This window comes from Rhinatrema bivittatum, chromosome 3 (genome assembly GCF_901001135.1).
Source record: "Rhinatrema bivittatum chromosome 3, aRhiBiv1.1, whole genome shotgun sequence".
In the NCBI taxonomy this organism is placed as follows: Eukaryota; Metazoa; Chordata; class Amphibia; order Gymnophiona; family Rhinatrematidae; genus Rhinatrema; species Rhinatrema bivittatum.
Window position 1 is genome coordinate 2,615,168 of NC_042617.1, and position 25,834 is coordinate 2,641,001.

Consider the following 25,834-nt stretch of genomic DNA (forward strand, 5'->3'; position numbering starts at 1 on the left):
CTCACTGTCTCTCTCCTCCCAGGACTGGAGGAGGGGAAGCCCCGGCCCGACGCTCACTGTCTCTCTCCTCCCAGGACTGGAGGAGGGGAAGCCCCGGCCCGACGCTCACTGTCTCTCTCCTCCCAGGACTGGAGGAGGGGAAGCCCCGACCCGACGCTCACTGTCTCTCTCCTCCCAGGACTGGAGGAGGGGAAGCCCCGACCCGACGCTCACTGTCTCTCTCCTCCCAGGACTGGAGGAGGGGAAGACCCGACGCTCACTGTCTCTCTCCTCCCAGGACTGGAGGAGGGGAAGCCCCGGCCCGACGCTCACTGTCTCTCTCCTCCCAGGACTGGAGGAGGGGAGGCCCCGGCCCGACGCTCACTGTCTCTCTCCTCCCAGGACTGGAGGAGGGGAAGCCCCGGCCCGACGCTCACTGTCTCTCTCCTCCCAGGACTGGAGGAGGGGAAGCCCCGGCCCGACGCTCACTGTCTCTCTCCTCCCAGGACTGGAGGAGGGGAAGCCCCGGCCCGACGCTCACTGTCTCTCTCCTCCCAGGACTGGAGGAGGGGAAGCCCCGGCCCGACGCTCACTGTCTCTCTCCTCCCAGGACTGGAGGAGGGGAAGCCCCGGCCCGACGCTCACTGTCTCTCTCCTCTCAGGACTGGAGGAGGGGAAGCCCCGGCCCGACGCTCACTGTCTCTCTCCTCCCAGGACTGGAGGAGGGGAAGCCCCGGCCCGACGCTCACTGTCTCTCTCCTCCCAGGACTGGAGGAGGGGAAGCCCCGGCCCGACGCTCACTGTCTCTCTCCTCCCAGGACTGGAGGAGGGGAAGCCCCGGCCCGACGCTCACTGTTTCTCTCCTCCCAGGACTGGAGGAGGGGAAGCCCCGGCCCGACGCTCACTGTCTCTCTCCTCCCAGGACTGGAGGAGGGGAAGCCCCGGCCCGACGCTCACTGTCTCTCTCCTCCCAGGACTGGAGGAGGGGAAGCCCCGGCCCGACGCTCACTGTCTCTCTCCTCCCAGGACTGGAGGAGGGGAAGCCCCGGCCCGACGCTCACTGTCTCTCTCCTTCCAGGACTGGAGGAGGGGAAGCCCCGGCCCGACGCTCACTGTCTCTCTCCTCCCAGGACTGGAGGAGGGGAAGCCCCGGCCCGACGCTCACTGTCTCTCTCCCCCCAGGACTGGAGGAGGGGAAGCCCCGGCCCGACGCTCACTGTCTCTCTCCTCCCAGGACTGGAGGAGGGGAAGCCCCGGCCCGACGCTCACTGTCTCTCTCCTCCCAGGACTGGAGGAGGGGAAGCCCCGGCCCGACGCTCACTGCCTCTCTCCTCCCAGGACTGGAGGAGGGGAAGCCCCGGCCCGACGCTCACTGTCTCTCTCCTCCCAGGACTGGAGGAGGGGAAGCCCCGGCCCGACGCTCACTGTCTCTCTCCTCCCAGGACTGGAGGAGGGGAAGCCCCGGCCCGACGCTCACTGTCTCTCTCCTCCCAGGACTGGAGGAGGGGAAGCCCCGGCCCGACGCTCACTGTCTCTCTCCTCCCAGGACTGGAGGAGGGGAAGCCCCGGCCCGACGCTCACTGTCTCTCTCCTCCCAGGACTGGAGGAGGGGAAGCCCCGGCCCGACGCTCACTGTCTCTCTCCTCCCAGGACTGGAGGAGGGGAAGCCCCGGCCCGACGCTCACTGTCTCTCTCCTCCCAGGACTGGAGGAGGGGAAGCCCCGACCCGACGCTCACTGTCTCTCTCCTCCCAGGACTGGAGGAGGGGAAGCCCCGGCCCGACGCTCACTGTCTCTCTCCTCCCAGGACTGGAGGAGGGGAAGCCCCGGCCCGACGCTCACTGTCTCTCTCCTCCCAGGACTGGAGGAGGGGAAGCCCCGGCCCGACGCTCACTGTCTCTCTCCTCCCAGGACTGGAGGAGGGGAAGCCCCGGCCCGACGCTCACTGTCTCTCTCCTCCCAGGACTGGAGGAGGGGAAGCCCCGGCCCGACGCTCACTGTCTCTCTCCTCCCAGGACTGGAGGAGGGGATTCTTCTTCCAGTGTCTGAGGGCAGGTGCATGGGGGCCATATTTACAATGGTGACTGTAACATCCTGCAAGCAAGACTTTTTTGTGATTGTTCATCTTTGGGCCCTGATTCACTTTGTCTTTAAAAATATTTTTCAGCAAAAGCCATGCCCTGAAGCGGATTGCTAGAGTAATGGAAAGTGCTGTGTGTGAGCACAGAATGGGAGGATAAGTGTGACAGGGCTGTACACGCTGCAGGTGTGGCAATAAGAAATTCTCATCCACCCCCAGGGATTTACCCAAAATTTGGGAGCTGTCCCAGCTGCTCCATGAGAAGGATCCATACCTGGGAACCTCTGAGATGAGCAGGGGTGAGGGCTCCCTCTCCTTCTTAATTTATATTTGCTATTGGATAATAAAATAGTTTCCAACAATTGGTGCCTATGTCTTCATTTCCTAGCTCTGCATTCTCTGTCCTTCTCTCTGTTCCTTTGTTCTCTGTCTCTCTGTCTTTCTTTGAATTTCTGAATCGCCCAGGCCTTGGCACTAGGTGAGCCTCTCCTGGGGGTAGTGTTCAGTTCTCTTCTTTCCTGCAGCAGCAGAGACTTTACTGCCTTCTCTTCCTTCTTTCCCCTCTTCCCGTTCATTCCTCCTCCCCTTCCTTCTACGTTTTGACTCTGCATTCCTCCTCCAGCCACCGCTCTTCTCTTCTCCCTCTCCCTCCACTCTTGCTCTCTTCTTTCTCCCCCCCCCCCCCCCCCATACACACATTATTTTGCTCTTTTTTTCTCTCTCTCTCTCCCCCACTCTATAGCCACCCTCTCTTGCTCCCCTTTCCCTCTTATCTCTCAGCTCTTGCTTTCTCTTCTGGCTGTCTCCTTCACTTCCCCCCCATTCTTCTTCCTTCCCTTACCCCTTCCTATCCTTGCTCCCTCTACGTTCTCCCCTCTCTCCTCTCTCACACAGAGACAAACCCGCTTCTTCCTAGCTCCCTCCCAGCACTTAACACTTGTTCTCTCCTCTCTCTAGCCCCCCCCCCCCCCCAACACATACACCCACACATGGTTTTTCTTACCCACCTATTCCTTTTAGATCCTTCAACCTTCTCTTTCCCTCGCCATCTTCTTCCAGGACTGACGACCAGAAAGTTCTTCCCTGCCTCTTGTGCCGTGGAGTTTATTTTGATGGGGGGAGGCAGGGAATCAGCAGCAGCGCTTCCTCCTGGTGCCCTCATCTCATTACAGACAGAGCAAAGGTTGAGAAGGTTGAGTTGAGAAGCCCAGACATCTGGGAGCTCTCCTGGAGTAGTCTCAGGAACGGAAATATCTAAACCTCTGACGGGCCAGAGGAAGTAGTCATAATGGAGCCACTGATTCTCTGTCAACAGAAGTAGCTAGGGCAGAGGTGCCTACCCAATCAGGTTCTCAGGATATCCACAATGAATATGCATAAGATAAATTTGCGAGGCAGTACATGGAAAAGGAGCAGAGTTTTATTTTGTTCCATTTTTTTAAATTTATGGTTTTCTTAAAGCAATAAACAAACAACATTGTGTACATCCATCCATGTAACATATGAGTAAACAACAGAACAATGTTGTTACGGCTATGCCTGCTATGTAGCCGCCTCACCACCAGAGGTCCTCCACGAGCATGTCCTTCTGGCTGGCTCACTCCTTCCTTCCTGTCTACTCTATACACCAGTCTTGTCTTTATAACCCTGTCTAGCAGTACCATCGGTGCTTCAGCATCGAGCTCGCCTGGGCTACCTGCTCTAGCCTCCCGTGCTTGCTGTATCTGGCCTACGGGCCTTCTGACCTGACTCGCCTTGCTCTGTGTATGTGTGGCCTACGGGCCCTCTGCCTTCTGTGTGTGTGTGTGGCCTACGGGCCTCTGCCTTCTGTGTGTGTGTGTGGCCTACGGGCCTCTGCCTTCTGTGTGTGTGTGTGGCCTACGGGCCTCTGCCTTCTGTGTGTGTGTGGCCTACGGGCCCTCTGCCTTCTGTGTGTGTGTGTGGCCTACGGGCCTCTGCCTTCTGTGTGTGTGTGGCCTACGGGCCCTCTGCCTTCTGTGTGTGTGTGTGGCCTACGGGCCTCTGCCTTCTGTGTGTGTGTGTGTGGCCTACGGGCCCTCTGCCTTCTGTGTGTGTGTGTGGCCTACGGGCCCTCTGCCTTCTGTGTGTGTGTGTGTGGCCCACGGGCCTCTGCCTTCTGTGTGTGTGTGTGTGGCCTACGGGCCTCTGCCTTCTGTGTGTGTGTGGCCCACGGGCCCTCTGCCTTCTGTGTGTGTGTGTGGCCTACGGGCCCTCTGCCTTCTGTGTGTGTGTGGCATACGGGCCCTCTGCCTTCTGTGTGTGTGTGGCCTACAGGCCCTCTGCCTACAGTGTGTGTGTGGCCTACGGGCCCTCTGCCTACCGTGTGTATGTGGCCTACAGGCCCTCTGCCCCGCTCTGCTGCCTTCGGGCCTATGTGTTTTATGTTCATTGTCAGTGCTGTCCTGGTTTGTCTGTACCGTTCTCTGTCAGTCTTGTTTTCTCATCTCAGTCACTTATACCTCCAGCCATTATCACTCTTACCTGCACGCTTCCTGAATTCATCCTTACCAGCACCCAGTTCCAGTTTCCTGTACACCTGTACCTGCATTCACATTCACACATACCTCCATGCAGTACCAGTACTTAAGTTCACCCTTATCTACATGCATCTGATATTAGGTATCCCCAGTCAGTGTGAAACTCCATTTGCCTATTCCACCTTCCCACTTGCCCATAGGGTTCATTCATTCCTGCCTGCACCAGCCAGCATCTGGACTCTTCTGCAACCCTGCCTCTCTCCACCCAGAGACACCCCTGTTAGTGGTGTTCTCGACTCCTGACCGGAGCCCATCCGTGACAAATGTTTCCACAACCATTTTCATAAATTTTATGTAGTTACCCCCTACGTCCCCCCTTCCCTCCCTTTAGGGTGCATAACGGCTGCTAAATAGTAGGAATGTTATGAGGTAATCAAAACATAAAGAATACACAATCTTAATGATGGATAGGATGCCTCTACTTGCCGCCCCTATCCACACCCCTCACAGTATCACACTGTGTTAACCATACATGTAAAGGGTGCCATATCTTCAAGCATCATTGACTGTCATTTCTAGAGGGTACAGCCTTCCTATGGAAGGACCAGATCTTAGCCAGCCTCATCCGGAAACTAACCATGGTGGGCAACTCGCATCTCGCCGCTAAAAGTATGAGAAGTGTGATCTTCACCTTATCTGATGTTATGTCCAAAGGGATATTCAAAAGGGCATTCTCTGGAGACAAAGACACATGTGGATGCCAGGGGGCAGGCCCACCACATGTGATTAAAAGTTTCTGTTTGTCCACACCCTTTCCAGCATCGAGGATAATCTGATGGGTCAAATTTATGCATTTTTTCCGGGGTATAGTACCTTCTTAATAAGATTTTATAGCAATTCTCTGCCAATTGGGTGTAGGCTGATCCCTGTTTTGTATATAGAAAAATGAAGTCCCAAGTCTCCTCTGAGAGTGTTTTGCCTAAGTCTGTTTCCCATGCCTTCATATAGGCCAGTTTCTCCAATGGGTCTTTATTGATAAAATTATAAACCTGGGATATCGCCCTCTTGAAGGTATCAGCTTGGTCACACTAATTTTCCAATTGTGTCTTGCCCAAAGCAAGATGCAGTCCAAGTTGTTCTACCTGAAAGAAATGAAGTATCTGGAGGAATAGGAAGATATCATTCGGGAAGAGATGGTATCTATCCTGCAATGTGGAAAAAGAGATCATAACTCCCGCCTCCCACAATTGTCCAAAACTCCAGATGCCTTTCTCTCTCCAATCTTTAAAGAAATTTGACTGGCCCCCTACTGGGAATAAAGTGTTGGTGTGGATGTTAGAGCTATAAAAATATCTCCACTTGCCCACCAACTGACCCCGCTATTTCTCACATACTAACAAAGTAGTTTTGGTCGGTAGAGGTGTATGTTTCAAGGGCAGCCACGTTCCTCTGGACTGCCACATTAAGGCTCGAAGTGTCATCCTTCCTACCACAGCTTGCTCTATAGCCACCCATTGTTTCAGTTCCCCCTTCCGATGCCAATCAAAAATAGCTCGTAATTGTGCTGCAATGAAGTACCAATGCAAATTTGGCTCACCTAGCCCACCCCTCAGTTTGGGTCTGTACATTACCGCATGTGATACTATGGGGGGTCTCCACTTCCAGATATAGGAAAATATCCGCCACTGCCAACTCTGGATCATTGTGGGAATGTGGATTGGTAATGATTGGAATATGTATCCCAAACGGGGTAGAACATTCATCTTCACAGAAGATATCCTACCAAACCATAATAGATATAATTCAACCATCTATCCAAGTCCTGAAACATTTTTTGTATAAGTGGGGGATAATTAAGCTGATACAGCTCTTTAGGGTTGTTGCTTATGTATACCCTCAGGTATTTAATCTTCTTACAAGCCCATCAAAAGTGGAAAGAAGATTTTAGTATAGTGAGCTCATCAGTCGGAACAGAAATATTCAGTATTTCAGATTTCTCCACATTTAGCGTGAAGCCGGATACTCCAATAAATTTTTGTAAAGTGGCCAAGGCTTCCTGCAGCGAATGGGCAGGGTGGGTCAAGGTGAATAAGATGTCGTCGGTAAACATAGACATCTTGTATTCCCGTTCGCCTATGGGGGATTCCACAACGCTGCCTGTTATTTCGGACTTGAATGGCTAGAGCTTCAAGAAATAGCACGAATAAGAATGGTGATAGAGGACAACTCTGCCTGGTGCATCTGTTTTTCAGAAAAGCCTCCGAATATGTCCTATTAACTTTCACTCTCCCCATGGGCATAGTGTATAATTGTTGCAGCCAATTAAGGAAGTATGGACCGAAATTCATCGCCTCCATAGTGCGAAATAGGAACGGCCAATACAGCATATCAAGGCTTTTTCTGCGTCCACTGATAGCAGAACTGCTGGGATGGAGTTCTGCCTTGCCCACCAAATTAGATCTACAATTTTACGTATGTTATCAGCCATCCTGCCAGGAATAAAGCCTGCTTGATCTGTATGCACAAGCCAGGCCATGACTCTATTCAGGCGGTTCGCCATGATTTTCGCTAATAGTTTAAGGTCAACGTTAATAAGGGAAATGGGTCTATAGGACCCACAGTGCATTAGTTCCCACCCAGGTTTTCCCAGGATGGTGATGCCGGCTATGTTCGCCCCTGGGTTTCCCTCTCTCAATGAATTAAATAAGTCATTCAGGGGATCTAGCAGTGAGGTTGAGAATTTTTTGTAAAACTGTAGAGTGTACCCATCAAGACCAGGGGCTTTATTAGCCTTAAGTTCCTTAATCTCCTGTTGTATTTACAGAGAGGTGATTTCCCTATCCATATAACCTCTGTCCTCCTCTGAGAGGGTGGGGAGATCAACTTCCCCTAGATATAGATCAATTTGGTCCAAGGAGATGGAGGGATTGGCTTTATAAAGAGCCCCATAAAATTATTGGAATCTATGGGGCAGATATTCAAAACTATGCGCGGGTGTAGATTTTATAACATGTGTACGCAGCTACACACATATAAAATCCAGGGTCGGTGCGCGTTAGGGGGTGCACACTTATGCACCTTGCGCGCGCTGAGCCCTAGGGGAGCCCCAATGGCTTTCCCTGTTCCCTCCGAGGCCGCTCCGAAATCGAAGCGGCCTCGAAGGGAACTTTCCTTCCACTCCCCCCCAACCTTCCCCTCCCTAATCTGCTCCCCAGCCCTACCTAAATCCCCCCCACCTTTATTATTTAAGTTGAGCCTGCCTCCAGGCAGGCATAGGATGCGCGCGCCATCCGAGTGGGCCTTTGGAGGCCTCTGGCCATGCCCCCGCCCCTTTTTTCGAGCCCCGGGACATATGCGCGTCCCAGGGCTTGTGCGCGTCGCCAAGCCTATGCAAAATAGACTCGGCGCACACAGGAGGGGTTTAAAAGGGTTACGCGTGTAGCCCTTTAAAAATCCGCCCCTATCCCTAATAACCGGGGGAGAAATGATTAAGCTGCCATCTATTCTGTTCCATTTCTAATGAGAATCTTACTCATGAAACGGGGTAATTCTAGAATGAGCTGACTTTCAGCCTAGCTGAAAGAAAAGACCAGCAGCCCTGCCTTGCTATTATTTACTGAAAACATCTGCTGCTGCTATTTCTCATTTCTAAAGTGTTGCTAGACTTTGGAGCCGTGGCTAGGCAATTTGGTACCTATGGCCAAATGAAGGAAGCCTCCCTCAGCCACCACCAACATCCACCCCTTTCCCCTCCCCCTCCCACCACCATCATCAACATCCCCTTCCAGTCCCTCCAGCCACCACCATCATCGGCATCCCCCTCCCATCCCTCCATCCACTACCATCATCGGCATCCCCCTCCCATCCCTCCATCTTCCACCATCATCGGCATCCCCCTCCCATCCCTCCATCTACCACCATCATCGGCATCCCCCTCCAATCCCTCCAGCCACCATCATCATCATCGGAATCCCCCTCCCATCCCTCCAGCCACCACCATCATCGGCATCCCCCTCCCATCCCTCCATCTACCACCATCATCGGCATCCCCCTCCCGTCCCTCCATCCACCATCATCATCGGCATCCCCCTCCCATCCCTCCATCCACCACCATCATCATCGGCATCCCCCTCCCATCCCTCCATCCACCACCATCATCGGCATCCCCCTCCCATCCCTCCATCCACTACCATCATCGGCATCCCCCTCCCGTCCCTCCAGCCACCATCATCAGCATCCCCCTCCCATCCCTCCATCCACCACCATCATCGGCATCCCCCTCCCATCCCTCCATCCACCATCATCATCGGCATCCCCCTCCCATCCTTCCATCTACCATCATCGGCATCCCCCTCCCATCCCTCCATCCACCATCATCATCGGCATCCCCCTCCCATCCTTCCAGCCACCACCATCATCGGCATCCCCCTCCCATCCCTCCATCTACCACCATCATCGGCATCCCCCTCCCATCCTTCCAGCCACCACCATCATCGGCATCCCCCTCCCATCCTTCCATCCACCACCATCATCGGCATCCCCCTCCCGTCCCTCCATCTACCATCATCGGCATCCCCCTCCCATCCCTCCATCCACCATCATCATCGGCATCCCCCTCCCATCCTTCCAGCCACCATCATCATCGGCATCCCCCTCCCATCCTTCCAGCCACCACCATCATCGGCATCCCCCTCCCATCCCTCCATCCACCATCATCATCGGCATCCCCCTCCCATCCTTCCAGCCACCACCATCATCGGCATCCCCCTCCCATCCCTCCATCTACCACCATCATCGGCATCCCCCTCCCATCCCTCCATCCACCATCATCGGCATCCCCGTCCCTCCATCCACCATCATCATCGGCATCCCCCTCCCGTCCCTCCATCCACCACCATCATCGGCATCCCCCTCCCGTCCCTCCAGCCACCACCATCATCATTGGAATCCCCCTCCCATCTCTGCAGCCACTACCATCATCCCACTTTCCCTTCCCCAGCTACCACGATCATCATACTGCTCCTGCCCTCCAGCCGCCATCATTGACATCCTCCTATCTCCCCAGGCACCATCATCAACATTCCCCAACCACTGTCATCAATATCCCTCTCTTGACCCTCAGCCACCATCACTATTATGCTCCTTGATTTGGATTTGTTTTGATTGTTAATATTGCTACCATTAATGTAAGGCATGGGGGTAACCTGCACGGAGCGACAGTTACTTCCATAAGAAACTTGCTGGGTAGACAGAAATGGACCATTTCATCTTTTTCTGCAGTCAGTACTATGTTACTTTGTCCCCATCCCACCTCAGCCACCAACAACATCCCTGCCTTTCCCTTCCCCTGCCCCTCCCACCACTATCATCATCTCTTCCTGTCTCTTCCCCAGGCACCAACATCATCAACTTTTCCCTTCTGACCCCCAGCCACCATCATAAACCTCCCCCTTCATCACCTCTGCTATCATCATCATCAACATTACTCTTCTGACCCCCAACATCCCCGTCCCATCTCTCCAACCACCATCAACATCCCTTTCTTGACCCTCAGCCATCATCATCAAAATCCCCTCCTGACCCCTAGCTACCATCAACATCCCCCTCCCATCTCCTCGGCCACCATCACCAACCTTCTCCTTCTGAAGCCCAGCCACCACTATCAACATCCCTCTCCCAATCCCACCATCCACCACTATTGACATCCCTCTCCCAATCCCACCATTCACCACTATCAACATCCCTCTCCCAATCCCACCATCCACCACTATCAACATCCCTCTCCCTATCCCACCATCCACCACTATCAACATCCCTCTCCCAATCACACCATCCACCACTATCAACATCCCTCTCCCAATCCCACCATCCACCACTATCAACATCCCTCTCCCAATCCCACCATCCACCATCATCATCGGCATCCCCCTCCCATCCCTCCATCTTCCACCATCATCGGCATCCCCCTCCCGTCCCTCCATCCACCATCATCATCGGCATCCCCCTCCCGTCCCTCCAGCCACCACCATCATCGGCATCCCCCTCCCATCCCTCCATCCACTATCATCATCGGCATCCCCCTCCCATCCTTCCATCCACCACCATCATCGGCATCCCCCTCCCGTCCCTCCATCCACCACCATCATCGGCATCCCCCTCCCATCCTTCCATCCACCACCATCATCGGCATCCCCCTCCCGTCCCTCCATCTACCATCATCGGCATCCCCCTCCCGTCCCTCCATCCACCACCATCATCGGCATCCCCCTCCCATCCCTCCAGCCACCACCATCATCGGCATCCCCCTCCCATCCTTCCATCCACCACCATCATCGGCATCCCCCTCCCATCCTTCCAGCCACCACCATCATCGGCATCCCCCTCCCATCCCTCCATCCACCACCATCATCGGCATCCCCCTCCCGTCCCTCCATCCACCATCATCATCGGCATCCCCCTCCCGTCCTTCCATCCACCACCATCATCGGCATCCCCCTCCCGTCCCTCCATCCACCATCATCATAGGCATCCCCCTCCCGTCCCTCCATCCACCATCATCATCGGCATCCCCCTCCCATCCTTCCAGCCACCATCATCATCGGCATCCCCCTCCCATCCTTCCATCCACCATCATCATCGGCATCCCTCTCCCATCCCTCCAGCCACCATCATCGGCATCCCCCTCCCATCCTTCCATCCACCACCATCATCGGCATCCCCCTCCCATCCTTCCATCCACCACCATCATCGGCATCCCCCTCCCATCCCTGCATCCACCACCATCATCGGCATCCCCCTCCCATCCCTCCAGCCACCATCATCATCGGCATCCCCCTCCCTTCCCTCCATTAACCATCATCATCGGCATCCCCCTCCCATCCCTCCATCCACCACCATCATCGGCATCCCCCTCCCATCCTTCCATCCACCATCATCATCGGCATCCCCCTCCCATCCCTCCATCCACCATCATCATTGGCAACCCCCTCCCATCCCTCCATCCACCATCATCATCGGCATCCCCCTCCCATCCCTCCAGCCACCACCATCATCGGCATCCCCCTCCCATCCCTCCATCCACCACCATCATCGGCATCCCCCTCCCGTCCCTCCAGCCACCACCATCATCATTGGAATCCCCCTCCCATCTCTGCAGCCACTACCATCATCCCACTTTCCCTTCCCCAGCTACCACGATCATCATACTGCTCCTGCCCTCCAGCCGCCATCATTGACATCCTCCTATCTCCCCAGGCACCATCATCAACATTCCCCAACCACTGTCATCAATATCCCTCTCTTGACCCTCAGCCACCATCACTATTATGCTCCTTGATTTGGATTTGTTTTGATTGTTAATATTGCTACCATTAATGTAAGGCATGGGGGTAACCTGCACGGAGCGACAGTTACTTCCATAAGAAACTTGCTGGGTAGACAGAAATGGACCATTTCATCTTTTTCTGCAGTCAGTACTATGTTACTTTGTCCCCATCCCACCTCAGCCACCAACAACATCCCTGCCTTTCCCTTCCCCTGCCCCTCCCACCACTATCATCATCTCTTCCTGTCTCTTCCCCAGGCACCAACATCATCAACTTTTCCCTTCTGACCCCCAGCCACCAACATAAACCTCCCCCTTCATCACCTCTGCTATCATCATCATCAACATTACTCTTCTGACCCCCAACATCCCCGTCCCATCTCTCCAACCACCATCAACATCCCTTTCTTGACCCTCAGCCATCATCATCAAAATCCCCTCCTGACCCCTAGCTACCATCAACATCCCCCTCCCATCCCCTCGGCCACCATCACCAACCTTCTCCTTCTGAAGCCCAGCCACCACTATCAACATCCCTCTCCCAATCCCACCATCCACCACTATTGACATCCCTCTCCCAATCCCACCATTCACCACTATCAACATCCCTCTCCCAATCCCACCATCCACCACTATTGACATCCCTCTCCCTATCCCACCATCCACCACTATCAACATCCCTCTCCCAATCCCACCATCCACCACTATCAACATCCCTCTCCCAATCCCACCATCCACCACTATTGACATCCCTCTTCTCACCCCCAGCCACTATCATCAACATCTCCTCCTGACTTCCCTCACCCCCATCAACATCCCCCTCCCATTCCCCTCAGCCACCATCACCAACATCCAATTTCTGCCTCCCAGCCACCATCACCAATATCCCCATCCTGACCCCATCAGCGGGCTGAGTTAATTTATCCTTTTATTCTTTTCCTGTTGCCCTGCTCTCTCCCCCTTGTTCCCTGGTAGCCATGGATCTTCTAACACAACATAAATGGGAGTTTGGAATTTTCTCTCTCTATTCTCCTACCCTGCCCGGCCTCCGGTTTCCTATCATTTTCCTTCCATTCCCCAGAACTCGCCCTTGACCAAAGGGGATCTGTTTCAATGGAAAATCCTCAATCTTCAGCTGTGACATTTGTGTTTTGTCAGCCCTGCACTCTCAGTTCCTTGTGAGTCAGGCTCCATCCCGATCCCTTATAACGAGTCCAGTTCTTCCTTATTCCTTTTGGTGAGGACCCTGCATTTTGATCACTTGCAGTCAGCGTCTCGCGCTCCCCGATATTTTGCAGCTGGAGCCCCAGTGATTTCTTAAGTGTGCAAGGAAATTAGCAGGTAATGCATTACCTGCATGCGTGAAAGAGGACCCTTCAAAAACGGGTTCAGCTGTCATATAAAGAGGGAGCCTGTTTTACCTCTGCTAGGCCGCTGCTGAGAATCCCACATCAGGACACTGACAACTTCTGCAACTGGCAGGAGCAGCAGCCTGGCACTTTATAGCTGACAGAAGATTGCTAACTTTGTGAAAGAGAAAAATCCACTGCCTGTCCCTCCCCTCTACAACCGATAGCTGCCCCTCCCAAACATATGGTCTTTGTTTCCCAGAGCCCCCCCTTCCAGACGTAGGTAATGAAATAGGGTGACAAAGTGTAATGGCTAGAGGGATACTGGGATGCATAAGGTGAGGCATAACCAACAGAAAGAAAGAAGCGATGAGTCCACGGCCCTGCTCACTGGTGAGCCTTTCCCTAAAATATTGTGTTCAGCATATATCTAGTAAACCTGTCCTTCCAAAAGCAGCACTAACTCCCAGGACTAAAACAGCAACAACCCTGCCTATAAAAACTACAGCTTTGCAACTATTACATGAGGCCCTTCAACACTGCTCCTGTCCCCTAGCCACCACCTGTCCTGTCCCCTAGCCACCACCATTTACATCTATGGAGAAAACACAACAAACTGATCCTTTCCCAGAAACTACATGCTAGCAGAATCCCTCACCATGATATCACACGCAGAACACAGATACTATCACCAAATACTGAATAAGGGACCATAAAAACTGAAATGGGAATCCCAAGAAGCATGCTGTGCAATGCTGGAGAAATACAAATAGAAATGTATTTCCTTCTGTACTTGGAAAAGCACAAAGATTAAGTGATGCACATTCCCAACACTGACTTTTTCCAATCATCAAAGGGAAAATTAAAATACCTTTGTTTTCAAACATTTTATTTTTTTAATCACGTTGGTCCTGGTCTCTCTTTTTCTGCTTTCTGCTTATCTTCCTCTAACTCATTTTCTAACATAGAAACATGGAAATATAGAAATGACGGTAGAAAAAGACCAAATGATCCATCCAGTCTGCCCAAAAAGCTTAAGGTAGTAACTACCACTCTGTGCAGGTTTCTCCCATGTTTCTCTTACGGGTGGTAACTGCCTCTCCATGCAGTTATCCCCAAGTCTTAAGAAGCCCATAAAAATTGCAGCTAGTAACATTTTCTACTGGCTGATGACCTGGATGATGAAAATTCAAAGAGTGCTCCTTGGCGTTCTTTGCTTATGGACTTGGCTGTAGAAGCAGTCTGGGCCCTCTTGGTTGTTTCTGTATCCTGTTCCCTTATCCCCCGCCCTCAAAGTGAGGAGCAACGTTACAATTGCATTAAAAGCATCAAGGCTTATTGATTAAGAATAGTAATCTCCATGCCCTCTGTTAAGTGTAGTAACCGTCACACCAACAAGTTACTCCCATGCACTCTTTTCTTCATTTCCATCCTCTGGCCTTTAGGGATCTACAATATTTATCCCATGCCCCTTTGAAATCTTTCACTGTTTTTGTTTTCACCACCTCCTCTGGAAGGGCATTCCAGGCATCTACCACCTTTCTGTGAAGAAATATTTACCGATGTTGGTTCTGAGTTGTCCCCCCTGGAGTTTCATTTCATGACCCCCTCGTTCTATTTTCTTTCCGATGGAAAAGGTTCGGTGAGCCTGAAGTCAGTGCCAGGAAAAATCGTGGAAACTGTTATACAGAATAAAATCACAAAACATTTAGATAGACATGGTTTGATGGGACACAGACAGCATGGATTTACCCAAGGGAAGTCTTGCCTCACAAATCTCCTACAGTTTTTTTGAAGGGGTTAATAAACATGTGGACAAAGGTGAATTGGTAGATGTGGTGTTTTTGGATTTTCAGAAGGTGTTTGACAAAGTCCCTCATGAGAGGCTTCTAAGAAAACTAAAAAGTCATGGGATAGGAGGTGATGTCCTTTTGTGGATTGCAAACTGGCTAAAAGATAGGAAACAGAGAGTAGGATTAAATGGACAATTTTCACAATGGAAAAAGGTAGGCAGTAGTGTGCCTCAAATATCTGTACTTGGACCGGTGCTTTTCAATATATTTATAAATGATCTGGAAAGAAATACGACAAGTGAGATGATCAAATTTGCAGATGACACAAAATTATTCAGAGTAGTTAAATCACAAGCAGATTGTGATAAATTGCAGGAAGACCTTGCAAGACTTGAAGATTGGGCATCCAAATGGCAGATGAAATTTAATGTGAATAAGTGCAAGGTGATGCATATAGGGAAAAATAACCCATGCTATAATTACACAATGTTGGGTTCCATATTAGGAGCTACCACCCAGGAAAAAGATCTGGGTGTCATAGTGGATAACACATTGAAATTGTCGGTTCAGTGTGCTGCGGCAGTCAAAAAAGCAAACAGATTGTTAGGAATTATTAGGAAGGGAATGGTTAATAGAACGGAAAATGTCATAATGCCTCTGTATCGCTCCATGGTGAGACCGCACCTTGAATACTGTTTACAATTCTGGTCGCCGCATCTCAAAAAAGATATAATTGCGATGGAGAAGGTACAGAGAAGGGCGACCAAAATGATAAGGGGAATGGAACAGCTCCCCTATGAGGAAAGACTAAAGAGGTTAGGACTTTTCAACTTGGAGAAGAGACAACTGAGGGGGGATATGATAGAGGTGTTTAAAATCATGAGAGGTCTTGAACAAGTTAATGTGAATTGGTTATTTACTCTCTCAGATAATAGAAGGACCGGGGGGACTACATGAAGTTAGGAAGTAGATCATTTAAAACAAGTGGAAGAAAATTATTTTCCCTCAGTATTAGGATGTGGTCTATAAACCTCCTCCAGCATATTATGTTCTTCTTGTTGTTTGAATTGCCCCACATAGAGACTGGCGTCACTCTGTGCCATCGAAGCACCCATTGCTGTCCCTCCTATTTGTTGGTAATAAACCTCAGCAAAGAGAAAACAATTTTCTTTTAATGCAAGGGTAGCCAAATCTGCAACAAATTTTACTGGAATTCCCTATCCCATTCTGCATTAATGTTTCATGAATAACATTCAATACAGCATCCAATACAGGGATGTTCGTATGCAAAGATACGATATCAACTGTAGCTAGGGATACTCCCAATACTAGGGGATCGATGTCCTGTAAGGTTTTTATTAGATCACTCGAGTTCCTAATGTATGAGGCTAAATGTGGAACCAAAGGTCTCAAGAAAACGTCCACAAACTGCAACAGCGTGTATGATTTTTGTTTTTAGATACAGGAATACCGAAACATTATCAATGTCAGGTGAATTTAGTGGAGTGAACGCAGCGGGCTAAATACAAAAAGATTAAATTTAATTAAGTACATTTAAATTTGGGAAGTTAGTTGATAAGTTTTTAAGTATAAAAGCATAAAAATATAGAAGTATAAAAGAAAATACTTACTTTAGAATAAGTTAAAATAATAATAAAAATGTTTTGGGAGAAAAAATTAAAATGGGAAGCAGTGTATGACATGAAATTGAGTGCTTATTGATGATACTGGTTGTAGCCCAATGCGGGCAAGAGCCTGGAGATTGAAATAGCACGACTGTCTCTGATACTGAATCCCTATAAAAATATTTTTGAATTAGTATATAAATTAACCCTCATGAGTAGTGTGGTCGTTTGTTTTTTTATATTAAATATGTGAGGTGATTTGAGCCACTTAGTGATTAAGAATATCCAGAAACCAACCATTTCAACTTTACAGAACATTGTCTACCTGACTTTAAGGTTGCCAAACTCATACAGAAGAACTTCAAAGGAACAGACAAGCATGAAACTGCTGAAAAGGAACTCATTAACACCTTCCCCCTAGGTCTGAACAGAGAAAACGGCTTTCTGACTCACTACAACTATCTGTGGACTTAAGTGTTCAGCTCATCTGTCTTTTCACACTTACTTGAGTTCATAAGAGGGAGGGGTCTCAAGCCTGCCTCAATGAGGGAAGAACTGTACTCATAAGAAAATGCCATACTGGGTCAGACCAAGGGTCCATCAAGCCCAGCATCCTGTTTCCAACAGTGGCCAATCCAGGCCATAAGAACCTGGCAAGTTCCAAAAAACTAAGTCTATTCCATGTTACCATTGCTAATGGCAGTGGCTATTTTCTAAGTCAACTTAATTAATAGCAGGTAATGGACTTCTCCTCCAAGAACTTATCCAATCCTTTTTTAAACACAGCTATACTAACTGCACTAACCACATCCTCTGGCAACAAATTCCAGAGTTTAATTGTGCGTTGAGTAAAAAAGAACTTTCTCCGATTAGTTTTAAATGTGCCCCATGCTAACTTCATGGAGTGCCCCCTAGTCTTTCTACTATCCAAAAGAGTAAATAACCGATTCACATCTACCCGGTCTAGACCTCTCATGATTTTAAACACCTCTATCATATCCCCCCTCAGCCGTCTCTTTCCCAAGCTGAAAAGTCCTAACCTCTTTAGTCTTTCCTCATAGGGGAGCTGTTCCATTCCCCTTATCATTTTGGTCACCCTTCTTTGTACCTTCTCCATCGCAATTATATATTTTTTGAGATGCGGCGACCAGAATTGTACACAGCTACCCTGAGTATTTCTCCAAGGTGGGGCCCATTTACCATCACTCTTTAGATAGTGTTTTGTTCTTTTAGAATCTTGCTGGTCAGGGCAATTATCATATCTTAGGCTGTATTTACAGATGCGCCTGAGAAAGAGTGCCTCTGTAGTGTCAGTATAGCCTGAAGCTCCAACCTTTGCCTTCTGCTTTTTGTGAACTTATAATTAGGCATCACGATGTGGCGCCAGCTTCAACTGCCTGTCCAGGTGTCCCAGGAATTCCTGCAGGTCAGGCTCAGTAAGTCATTTGGAGTTCACATAGGCTAAGACAGCAGAGGATTCTGGGTCAGCTGCCCTCTCCATGTTGGCTTTCAGGCTCAGGCACACACACTGCCCTCAAAAGCTCATGCTTCAATAAAATGTTTAGTCTATAAAGTGCAGCCCGACTCCTGTCATTTTTGCAAATATACTTAAAGGGGCAACTATCAAACCAATCATAAAGAAAAAAATAGCGACCTTAATATCCTGAGCAACTATAGACCAGTTTCAAATACCATTAATGGCAAAACTAATAGGAAAAAACTGTACAAAAACAGCTAGCTGAACATTTAGATAACAACAAACTATATCCCTCACAGCATGGATTCCGCAAACATTACAGCACAGAAACATTACTAATATCACTGACAGACAACATTGAGTGGATTTGACAGTGGAAAACACTATATTCTTGTGCTATTAGACCTGTTATCAGCTTTTGACACAGTAAATCAGTTCTACTATTAAAAAGACTAGAAGAAATAGGACTACAAAATAACACAATTGCCTGGTTCATATCTTATCTAAGAAACAGATTCTTTCAGGTACAGATCAAAAACGTAAGGTCAGAGAAAATAAGCCTACAAACAGGAGTACCACAGGGATCAGCTCTGTCCACGACACTCTTTAACATTTACCTGCTCCCACTTTGCCACCTACTGGCAGGCCTGGAAATCATACATTGCATATATGCTGATGACATACAACTAATTCTACCCATTGATGACACAATTGAAAAAACATTAAATCTAGCAAACATGTACCTAGACATAATTAAACAACTACTAAATCAAAAGGAACTAGTTATTAACATTGAAAAAACTGAATTCCTACACTTAGAACGAAAAAACATTGAGATTATTCAAAATCCAATTATACTAAAAAATAATCAGAAAGTTGAATTAGCAGAGAAAGTACGGAACCTCGGTGTTATAATTGACACAGAACTCAGCCTTAAACAACACATTTCACTAAAGGTAAAAGAGGAATATGCTAAACTTATGGTCCTCAGGCTTAAACCTTTACTAATAACAACAAACTTTCGAACAATTCTTCAAGCGCTAATATTCGCAAGTACTGACTACTGCAACGCACTGTTTCTGGGATTACCATATACAACTATAAGACCACTCCAAATTCTACAAAACTCTGCTGCAAGAATACTTAATAGTAAAAGAACAAGAGATCACATTACTGAAACACTAGCAGAATTACACTGGCTACCCATAGAACAGAGGGTACAATAGAACAAATGCCAGAAGTCTAAGAAGTAAGATGGGAGAATTAGAGTGTATAGCAGCAAATGATGAGATTGACATAATTGGCATCACAGAGACTTGGTATAAGGAGGTAAAAGGAGGTTAACCAATGGGACAGTGCTATATCAGGGTACAAATTATATTGCAATTATAAGGAGGATCAACTTGGTGGGGGTGTGGCACTTTATGTCCGGGAGGATATAGAGTCCAACAGGATAAAGATCATACTACCGCCCACCTGGACAAAATGGTCAGACAGATGATGAAATGCTAAGAGAAATCAGGGAAGCAAACCAATTTGGCAGTGCAATAATAATGGGAGATTTCAATTACCCCAATATTGACTGGGTAAATGTAACATCAGGACTTGCTAGAGACATAAAGTTCCTGGATGTAATAAATGACTGCTTCATGGAGCAATTGGTTCAGGAACCAACAAGAGAGGAAGCTATTTTAGATTTAATTCTTAGTGGAACGCAGGATTTGGTGAGAGAGGTAACGGTGGTGGGGCCACTTGGCAACAGTGATCATAACATGATCAAATTTAAACTAATACCTGGAAGGGGGACAATAAGTAAATCTGCAGCTCTAACACTAAATTTTCAAAAGGGAAACTTTGATAAAATGAGGAAAATAGTTAGAAAAAAACTGAAAGATGGAGTCGGTTGGACCATTAGATGACCAAGGGGTTAAAGGGGCTCTTAGGGAAGATAAGGGCATTGCAGAAAGACTAAATGAATCCTTTGCTTCCATGTTTACTAATGAGGATGTTGGGGAGATACCAGTTCCGGAGATGGTTTTCAGGGGTGATGAGTCAGATGAACTGAACAAAATCACTGTGAACGTGGAAGATGTAGTAGGCCAGATTGACAAACTAAAGAGTAACAAATCACCTAGACCGGATGGTATGCATCCTAGGGTACTGAAGGAACTCAAAAATGAAATTTCTGATCTATTAGTTACAATTTCCGTAGGAAAATAATCAGCAGAACCAGGGGTCACGATTTGAGGCTCCAGGGAGGAAGATTCAGAACCAATGTCAGGAAGTATTTCTTCACGGAGAGGGTGGTGGATGCCTGGAATGCCCTTCCGGAGGAAGTGGTGAAGACCAGAACTGTGAAAGACTTCAAAGGGGCGTGGGATAAACACTGCGGATCCATAAAGTCAAGAGGCCACCAATGAAGAGTGGGTGACTCGCCAGAATGATGGCTATTGACACAATACCCTTATTAAATAAACATACACATGCTTACTGTGACTCCTACATCGCTCTAAGCTTCAACAGCAAGAGGTAATGGAAAAAAGGATTTGCACTCATAAAGAGGGGAGTAGCTGGCTTGTTACGGCGGTTACTACCCCAAACCAAATATGCCTGATACTTCACTTTCAATGCATATACAGCATAGCTCTCTGCTTCAATGACAGGGGAGAAGAATAACTGATACTTCACACATCCAGCAGAGCTCTCTGCTACAACGGCAAAGGAGAAGAAAAAGGGTTCGCACTCAAAACGCGGGGAGTAGCTGGCTTGTTACGGCAGTTACTACCCCAAACCAAATGTGCCTGATACTTCACTTTCCATGCATATCCAGCATGGTTCTCTGCTGCATCGGCATGGGAGAAAGACTGATACATCACGCATTTCCAGCATAGCTCTCTGCTTCAACGGCAGGGGAAAAAAAAAAAACAAAAACAAAAAACTGATGCTTCACGCATATCCTGCATAGCTTCAACGACAGGGGTGAAGAAAAAAAAGGATTCGCAATCACAAAGCGAGGAGTAGCTGGCTTGTTACGGCGGTTACTACCCCAACCAAATGCGCCTGATACTTCACTTTCAATGCATATCCAGCATGGCTCTCTGCTTCTACAGCAGGGGAGAAGAAAAAAAAACCCAACAAGAGCTGTACAACATAGTCTAGGTAAAACAAATAAGCATGGGTGTAGCTTGTTTATCGCGGCGGTTACTGCCCCTACTACCCCTAACTAATCAAGCTAGATATTTCACTTGCATGCAGCTCCATCACTGCTCTCTACATTAATGGTGGGGGTGGAAGGGGAATAGAACAAGGAGCTAAGAGTAACAGATAAGAATGAGAGAAAAAATGTGTGAGGCTTGCTGGGCAGACTGGATGGGCCATTCGGTCTTCTTCTGCCGTCATTTCTATGTTTCTATGTTTCTATGTTTCTATATATGTTTCTATGTTTCTATGTTTCTATGTTTCAATTTGTAACATTTCATTAAAATCATCCATTGTACCTGAAGACTGGAGGGTGGCCAATGTAACCCCAATATTTAAAAAAGGCTCCAGGGGCGATCCAGGTAACTATAGATCAGTGAGCCTGACTTCAGTGCCGGGAAAAATAGTGGAAACTATTCTCAAGATCAAAATCGTAGAGCATATAGAAAGACATGGTTTAATGGAACACAGTCAACATGGATTTACCCAAGGGAAGTCTTGCCTAACAAATCTGCTTCATTTTTTTTGAAGGGGTTAATAAACATGTGGATAAAGGTGAACTGGTAGATGTAGTGTATTTGGATTTTCAGAAGGCGTTTGACAAAGTCCCTCATGAGAGGCTTCTAAGAAAACTAAAAAGTCATGGGCTAGGAGGCGATGTCCTTTCGTGGATTACAAACTGGTTAAAAGACTGGAAACAGAGAGTAGGATTAAATGGTCAATTTTCTCAGTGGAAAAGGGTAAACAGTGGAGTGCCTCAGGGATCTGTACTTGGACCGGTGCTCTTTAATATGATTTGGAAAGGAATATGAGTGAGGTTATTAAATTTGCGGATGATACAAAATTATTCAGAGTAGTTAAATCACAAGCGGACTGTGATACATTACAGGAGGACCTTGCAAGACTGGATGATTGGGCAACCAAATGGCAGATGAAATTTAATGTGGACAAGTACAAGGTGTTGCATATAGGGAAAAATAACCCTTGCTGTAGTTACACGATGTTAGGTTCCATATTAGGAGCTACCACCCAGGAAAAAGATCTAGGCATCATAGTGGATAATACTTTAAAATTGTCGGCTCAGTGTGCTGCGGCAGTCAAAAAAGCAAACAGAATGTTAGGAATTATTAGGAAGGGAATGGTTAATAAAACGGAAAATGTACTAATGCCTCTATATCGCTCCATGGTGAGACCACACCTTGAATACTGTGTACAATTCTGGTCGCCGCATCTCAAAAAAGATATAGTTGCGATGGAGAAGCTGCAGAGAAGGGCAACCAAAATGATAAAGTGGATGGAACAGCTCCCCTATGAGGAAAGGCTGAAGAGGTTAGGGCTGTTCAGCTTGGAGAAGAGACGGCTGAGGGGGGATATGATAGAGGTCTTTAAGATCATGAAAGGTCTTGAACGAGTAGATGTGACTCGGTTATTTACACTTTCAAATAATAGAAGGACTAGAGGGCATTCTGTGAAGTTAGCAAGTAGCACATTTAAGACTAATCGGAGAAAATTATTTTCCACTCAATGCACAATAAAGCTCTGGAATTTGTTGCCAGAGGATGTGGTTAGTGCAGTTAGTGTAGCTGGGTTCAAAAAAGGATTGGATAAGTTCTTGGAGGAGAAGTCCATTAACTGCTATTAATCAAGTTTACTTAGGGAATAGCCACTGCTATTAATTGCATCAGTGGCATGGAATCTTCTTAGTGTTTGGGTACTTGCCAGGTTCTTATGGCCTGGTTTGGCCTCTGTTGGAAACAGGATGCTGGGCTTGATGGACCCTTGCTCTGACCCAGCATGGTATGTTCTTATGCTCTTAACACTATGCACAATACACAAATTAATTAGTGATGAAAAAGCTGAGTGGCTGAACACAGCACTGCATGTCCATGTCCCACAGAGAAATCTTAGATCAGCCAACAAAGCCCTCCTAACCGTACCTTCTGTTAGGACAGCAAGACTGACTCAAGTTAGGGAACGAGCACCATCCTTGGCAGGACCGATACTATGGAACACCATGCAACTCGAGATCAGATTACAGGGAAATTTCAAACTTTTTTTAAAAAAGAGTTTAAAAACCTGGCTTTTCAAACAACCATTTTATAAAGAGAACAAAGAATTGGAAAACAAACAAAGCAGGCAGAAGAACATCGACACACAGCACATAGTTAAAAATGTGTGCGTAATTTATTATTTTATTACCTCACAGTTAGGATTAGATAAAATATACACTGAAACGTACTGAATATATACGTTAATCCATTACACGTATAAATGGATGAGATTCATAACATTTATCAAGTAGTCTTTATATTGAAACTATGTAATCGGAACCTTATTGGCACTTTGATAGAAATTATTACCCAATTTTAACATTACTGTATGTGCCTATATGTAGACCACTGTGATGGTATATAACTTAACGACGGTATAGAAAAGATTTTAAATAAATAAATAGTTTCATTTGATTTTGCACCCTAACTTGACAGCCTAGAACAAGTTACAATAAAATATCTATCAACAACGTAGAATATGTAGTCTTACCACTCAAAAATACATATAAAACCAACTTACAACCCTGCCCCCTTTAATATATTTAAAAAGCCCCAGCAAAGAAATGCTAACCTAATCCTCATCCCCAAAAGTTTTCAAAAACAGCCAAGATTTCAACTTCTTCTGGAACGACAGATACTTCAGCTCCACAAACATGGAACAAATCATCTGAAAAGCCTCTGCTTGCCACAGCTAATTCTGCTAATAACAATCCTAGCAAGGCTGACAACAGTGAAGAACAAAGCTGCCTGGAAGGAGATGAGTCAGACAGTAACTCCCCATACAAAGGGCCTTGAATACCCATCTGCTTTCAGTCTATGCATGTCTAGCAGTGCCCTAGATAGCCTATGGCCATAGGTGGCACTGCTCGAAGGGTGTCAGCTGCAGTAAAGGGGCTGGCGCTGCACTCACCAATTTAATGCACACTGGAAGTCAACTGGCTAGGATGCCCCTGCCTCCTCTCCCATGCTGGCAGACCTTAATTTCAGATCATTTATAAATATATTGAAAAGTAAGGGTCCCAATACAGATCCCTGAGGCACTCCACTGTCCACTCCCTTCCACTGAGAAAACTGCCCATTTAATCCTACTCTCTGTTTCCTGTCTTTTAGCCAGTTTGCAATCCACGAAAGGACATCGCCACCTATCCCATGACTTTTTACTTTTCCTAGAAGCCTCTCATGAGGAACTTTGTCAAACGCCTTCTGAAAATCCAAGTATACTATATCTACCGGTTCACCTTTATCCACATGTTTATTAACTCCTTCAAAAAAGTGAAGCAGATTTGTGAGGCAAGACTTGCCCTGGGTAAAGCCATGCTGACTTTGTTCCATTAAACCATGTCTTTCTATATGTTCTGTGATTTTGATATTTAGAATACTTTCTACTATTTTTCCTGGCACTGAAGTCAAGCTAACCGGTCTGTAGTTTCCTGGATCGCCCCTGGAGCCCTTTTTAAATATTGGGGTTACATTTGCTATCCTCCAGTCTTCAGGTACAATGGATGATTTTAATGATAGGTTACAAATTTTTACTAATAGGTCTGAAGTTTCATTTTTTAGTTCCTTCAGAACTCTGGGGTGTATGCCATCCGGTCCAGGTGATTTACTACTCTTCAGTTTGTCAATCAGGCCTACCACATCTTTTAGGTTCACCCTGATTTGGTTCAGTCCATCTGAAGCAATACCCATGAAAACCTTCTCTGGAATGGGTATCTCCTTAACATCCTCTTCAGTAAACACAGAAGCAAAGAAATTGTTTAATCTTTCCATGATGGCCTCTGTTGGAAACAGGATGCTGGACTTGGTGGATCCTCAGTCTGACCCAGCATGGCAATTTCTTATGTTCTTATATCAATGCTGGCAAAGAACAAAATTACTGAGCATATAGATAGTCCTAGTTTAATAGGAGAAGGCCAACATGGGTACAGCTAAGGGAAGTCTTGCATCACTGATCTGCAACATTATAAATAAGCAGGAATAAACGTCAGCCAGTTGAGAGTGCATCTGGACTTTTAGGAAGCATTTGACAAAGTCCCTCATGAGAGAGACTTGAGGAAATTAAAAAATCCATCGCCACCTGTCCCATGACTTATTAGCCAGCTAGAATTGAGCCAGATATGTGCCCAAATATTAATTTAGCTACTGAGTTAGCCAGCTAAGTGCATTTGAATATGGAGCTGTACTGGGCTGCTGAATGGTATCCAGGACCTGAGAGGATGCGTGTGAGTGTGATGAAATAAGGGGAAGACCCCAGGGACTAGCCCTGCTTGTCACAGGAGAGGGGGAGTGATTATTCAGATAGACTGGGAAAGGTGAACATGTGGTGCACAGATTGCAGCGGAGCTTTTGCAAGATAATATGGAAGATCTGTAAATGTAGTGCCATCCAGCGCTTCCCAGTTCCTCCCCTGACTGGGACAGAGCTCTTGCTATGGCAGCGATGTTGAGGCCCCTGCTTGGCC

The 25,834-nt window shown here is 47.7% G+C and overlaps 1 protein-coding gene across 4 annotated transcripts in view; it reads left to right on the forward strand.

Moving 5' to 3' along the window:
• The window catches only part of KLC4 (kinesin light chain 4), a 253,009-nt gene that overhangs the window by 204,580 nt on the left and 22,595 nt on the right, over window positions 1-25,834 (forward strand). The window lies entirely within an intron of this gene.